The following is a 5999-nucleotide window of genomic DNA, read 5'->3' on the forward strand; positions in this document are numbered from 1 at the left end:
AAAATGGCCCGTTCTTACCGTTTCGTCCGTTTAACCATCCAAACATCCTCGTTTACCCCAATGGCCCACACTTCCTCGCTTCCCAGTATACCTAAGAGCCCCTGGTCAATTTTTGGCCCATTTCAAGCCCGAACCCCGACCAAATCCTCAGAACCATAGGTTACAACCCATCGATTTGGCTCGAAAATGGCCCATTTGCACTATTTTACCTATTTGACCGACCAAACAACCCGCCCAACTCAGTGGCCCACACTTCTCCGCTCTTCAGCCTGCCTGGGACTACCAAGTTGATCTTCTGCCCATTTTATATCCGGACCCCGGGAAGACCACAAGAATCGTGGGCTATAGAACATCGATTGGGCCTAAAAATGGCCCGTTTACGCCGTTTCACCCGTTTGACCACCCAAACAGCCTCACCTACCCTAATGGCCCACACTCTCTCGCTCCCCAGCCTACCTGGGAGCCCCAGGTTGATTTTTGACATATTTCACGCTCGGACCTCAGGTACATCTCCGAAACCGTAGGCAATAGCACACTGATTTGGCCTAAAAATAGCCCATTTACGCCATTTTGCTTGTTTGACCATCCAAACGGCCTCGCCCACCTCAATGGCCCACTCTCCCTTGCTCCCCAGCCTGTATGGCTGCTCCAAGTCTATTTTTGACCCATTTCACGCCTGGACCCCAGTCACACCCCTAGAATCGTGGGCTTTTAACACACCGATTTGGCCCAAAAATAGTTCGTTCGCATCATTTTGCCTGTTTAACCACCCAAATAACCCCTCCCACCCCAATTACCCATACTTCTCTCTCTCCTCAGCCCGTCTGAGAGCCCTAGGTCTATTTTCACCCTATTTCATGCCCGAACCTCGGGCACACCCTCGAAACCGTGGGCTATAGCACATTGATTTAGCCTAAAAATATCCAGTTCGCGCTATTTCCCCTGTTTGACCACCCAAATAACCCCGCCTACCCTAATGGCCCATACTCTTCCACTCTCCAACCTGTCTGGACGCCTAAGGTCGATTTTTGACCCATTTCACTCCCGAACACCGGGAACACCCCTAGAACTGGGGCTATAGCACATTAATTTGGCTCAAAATTGGCCCCGCACTGATTCACCTATTTGACCACCCAAATGGCCCCACCCACTCCAATGACCCACACTCCCTACTCTCCTGCTGCCTGGGAGCCCCAGGTCGACTTTCAATGTATTTCACAACCGAACCCCAGACACACCCCTGGAACCGTAGGATCTATAGCACACCAATTTGACTTAAAATTGGCTCATTCGCGCCAGTTTGCCTGTTTGACCACCTAAATGGACCCGCCCACCCGAATAGCCCATACTCTCTCACTCCCTACCCTGCCTGGGAGCCTTAGGTTAATTTTTAACTCATTTCATGCTCAAACCCCAGGCACACCCCTCGAATCGTGAGCTATAACACACCAATTTAGCCCAAAAATAACCCGTTCGTGCTGAGTCGCATATTTGACCACCTAAATGGCCTCGCCACCTCAATAGCCCCTGCTTCCCCGCTCTCCAGCCAGCCTTGGAGCCTAAGGTTAATTTTCGACCTATGTCACCCATGAACTCACAGAACACCCCTAGAACCATGGGCTATAGCATACCGCTTTGGCTCAAAAATGGCTCGTTCGTGCTATTTTTCCCATTTGACCACCCAAATGGACTCGTCAACCCAATTACCCACACTCCCTCTCTCCCCAGCTTTCATGGAAGCCCTAAGTTGATTTTTGACCTATTTCACACCCGAACCTCGAGTATGCCCCTTCCAACGTGGGCTACAGTACACCAATTTGGCTTGAAAATGGCCCGCTGGAGCCATTTCGCCCGTTTAACCACCCAAATGGCCCCGCCCACCCCAATGACCAATACTTCCCCGCTTTTCAACCTGCCTCGGAGCCCCAGGTCAATTTTTGGCCCATTTCACGCCCGTACCCCAAGTACATCCCCAGATTTGTGGGCTATAGCATAATAATTTTGCTCGAAAATAGCCCATTCACACCGTTTTGCCAGTTTGACCACCCAAATAGCCTTGACCACCCTATTAAACCATACTCCCCACTCTCTCTAGCATGCTAGAGAGCCCTAGGTTGATTTGCAGTCCATTTCATACCCTGACCCCAGGCACACCCCCAAAACCGTGGGCTATAGCATACTGATTTGGCTAAAAAATGGCACGTTCACATTGTTATGCCCGTTTGACCACCCAAATCACCCACCCCACCCCAATGGCCCACACTCCCCCACTTTCTACCTTTCTGGGAGCCAAGGTTAATTTTTAGCCCATTTCACGCTCTGACCCCGAGTACACCCTTGGAATCGTTGGCTATTGCACACCAATTTGGCTCGAAAATAGACCATTCGTGTTGTTTCATCCGTTTGACCACCCAAATGGCCCCGCCCACCCCTATGGCCCACACTCTTCTACTTCCCAGCTTGCCTGGGAGCATCAGGTCAATTTTTGGTGCATTTCATGCCCAGACCAGGCATTCTCCCCCAGAATCATGGGCTATAGCACACCAATTTGGCCGAAAATCGATCCGTTTGTGCTGTTTCGCCCGTTTGACCTCCCAAACAGCCACCCACACTCCCCTGTTCCCCAGCTTGCTTGGGAGCCCCAGGTTAATTTTTGATCCATTTCATGCTCAGACCCCGGGCACACCCCCAGAACTGCGGGCTATAGCACATCGATTTAGCTAGAAAATAGCCAGTTCATACCATTTTGCTCGTTTGACTACCCAAACAGCTTCGCCCAACCCAGAGGCCCTCACTCCCACGCGCCCCAGCTTGCCTGGAAGCCTAGGTTGATTTTTGGCCCATTTCACGCTCGGATGCTGGGCACACTCCCGAAACTACTTGCTAGCACATCGTTTGCCCCAAAAATAGTCCATTCGTGTCGTTTTACTCTTTTGACCACACAAACGGGCCCGCCCACCTCAGCAGCCCATACCTCAATTTGGAAGCCCCTGATCGATTTTTGACCTATTTAATGCCCAAACCCCAGGCACGCCCCCAAAACCTTGGGCTGTTAAACACCAATTTAGCCCAAAAATGGCCTGTACACGCCATTTTGCCCATTTGACCACCCCAAACGGCCCCGCTCACCACAATGTCCAACACTCCCCCGCTCTTCAGCTTGCTCGGGGGTCTCGGGTTAATTTTTTGCTATTCCATGCTCGGACCTCGGGCACACCCCCGGAACCGTGGGCTATAACACATTAATTTGGCCCAAAAATGGCTATTTCAAATTGTTTCGCCCGTTTAACCACCTAAACGGCCTCGCTTACCCCAGCGGCCCACACCCCTAGCTAATGTGGGAGCCCCTGATCAATTTTTGACCTATTTAATGCCCGAACCCCAGGCACACCCCCAAAACCGTGGGCTGTTAAACACCGATTTAGCCCAAAAATGGTCTGTACGTGCCATTTTGCCCATTTGACCACCCCAAACAGCCCCGCCCACCATAATGTCCAACATTCCCCCGCTTATCAATCTGTCTGAGAGTTCCAAGTCGATTTTTTGCCATTTCACGCTCGGACCTCTAGCACACCCCCAAAACTGTAGGCTATAGCACACTAATTTGTACCAAAAATGGCTCTTTCACATCGTTTCACCCGTTTGACCACACAAACGACCTTGCCTACCCCAATGGACCACACTCCCCTGCTTCCTAGCTTGCTTGGGAGCCCAAGTCAATTTTTGACCAATTTCACGCCCAGAACCAGGTACACCCCGGGCACACAGATTTAGCCTGTTAATGGCCCGTTCGTGCCATTTTGCCCGTTTGACCACCCCAATGGCCTCGCCCACCCCAATGTCCCACACTCCCTTGCTCCCCAGCCTGCCTGGGAGCCCCAGGTTAATTTTTATCCCATTTAACACCCGGATCCCAGTCACACCCCTGGAACCGTGGGCTATAGCACACTGATTTGGCCCCAAAGTGGCCCTTTCTCGCTGTTTAGCCCATTTGACCACCCAAATGACTCTGCCCGCTCCATTGGACCACACTCCCCCATTCCCACATTGACTGGGAGCCCCGAGTCAATTTTCAACCCATTTCACGCCCGTATCCCAGGTACTCCTTCGGAACCGTGGCCTATAGCACATCAATTTATCTAAAAATGGCCGATTTCTGCTGTTTCGGCCGTTTGACCACCCAAATGGCCCCACCCACCCTAATATCCCACAATCACCCGCTCCCTATCTTACCTGGGAGCCCCGAGTTAATCTTTGGCCCATTTTACGCTTGAACCCTGGGCACACTCAAGAATTGTGGGTTATAGCACATCGATTTGGCCAAAAATGGTCCGTTCGCACCGTATTGCTGGTTTGACCACCCATACTCCCCTATTTCCCAACTTGCTTGGGAGCGCTATGTCAATTTTCAGCCCATTTCATGCTCGGTCCTCGGGCACTCCCCTGAAACTGTGGGATATGGCACACCAATTTGGCCCAAAAATGGCCCGTTCACGTTGTTTCGCTCCTTTTACCACCCAAACGACCCCGCCCACCCTAATGGCCCACACTCCCTGCTCCCCAACCTGCCTGGAGCCCTAGGTAAATTTTCAGCCTATTTCACGTCCGAACCCAGGGCACAATCTTGGAGCCGTGGGCCATAGTTTACTAATTTAGCTCAAAAATGGCCCGATCGCTACGTTTCACCTGTTTGACCATAAAACGGCCCCGCCCACCCCAATGTCTCACTACTCCCTCTACCCAGCCTGCCTGGGAGCCCCAGGTCAATTTTTGGCCTATTTAATGCTCGAACCCCGAGCACACCCCCGAACCGTGTGCTATTGCACACCCATTTGGCCCAAAAATAGCCCTTTCGCACCGTTTCTCCTGTTTGATCACCCAAACGATCCCGCCCACCCCAATGGACCACATTCTCCTGCTCTCCAGCCTTCCTGGGAGACTCAGGTTAACTTTTGGCCTATTTCACTCCCAGATCTCGAGCACAACTCAGAATCGTAGGTTAACTTTTGGCCTATTTCACTCCCAGATCTCGAGCACAACTCAGAATCGTAGGCTATAGCACACTGATTTGGCCCCAAAATGGCCCGATCGTGCTGTTTGACCACCTAAATGTCTTCGCCTACCCCAATGGCCCATACTCCCTCGTTCCCCAGCTTTCCTGTGTTTACGACCCATTCACGCTCAAAACCAGGGCACACCCTTGGAATCGTGGGCTATAGTACATCGATTTGGCCTGAAAATGGCCTGTTCGCGCCGTTTTTCCTACTTAACCACATAAATAGACCCACCCACCCCAATGGCCAACACTCCATCATTCCCCAGCCTTCCTGGGAATCCCAGGTCGATTTTCAACCTATTTTACACCGGAGCGTGGGCACACCCCCAAAATCATAGGCTATAGCACATCGATTTAACTTGAAAATGGCTCGTTCGCATCGTTTCAGCCATTTGACCACCCAAATGGCCCCGTCCAACCCAATGACCCATATTCTCCTATTCCCCAGCCTGCCTAGGAGACTAGGTTGATTTTTGGCATATTTCACATTCGGGCGCGATTACACCTTTGGAACCGTTTCACTAATTTGATCACACAAACGGCTCTGTGTACCCCAATGACCCATTTCACGCTCGAACCACGGGCACAACCTCGAAACCGTGGGCAATAGCATACTGATTTGTCCTGAAAATGACCCGTTCGCATCATTTCACCAGTTTTACCACCCAAACGGCCCCACCCACCACAATTACCCATACTTCTTGCACCCCAGCTTGCCTGGGATTTCCAGGTAAATTTTTGGCATATTTCACGCCCGGACCCTGATTACACCCATGGAACCATGGGCTATAGCACATGAATTTGGCCTGAAAATGGCCCATACACGCTGTTTTGCCCTTTTAACTACCCAAACAGCCTGGCCCACCCATATGGCCCACGTTTTCCCACTCCCCAGCTTGCCTGGGAGCACCAGGTCATTTTTAGGCCTATTTCACACTAGGAA

This window comes from Capsicum annuum, chromosome 1, assembly GCF_002878395.1.
Source record: "Capsicum annuum cultivar UCD-10X-F1 chromosome 1, UCD10Xv1.1, whole genome shotgun sequence".
Classification (NCBI taxonomy): Eukaryota; Viridiplantae; Streptophyta; class Magnoliopsida; order Solanales; family Solanaceae; genus Capsicum; species Capsicum annuum.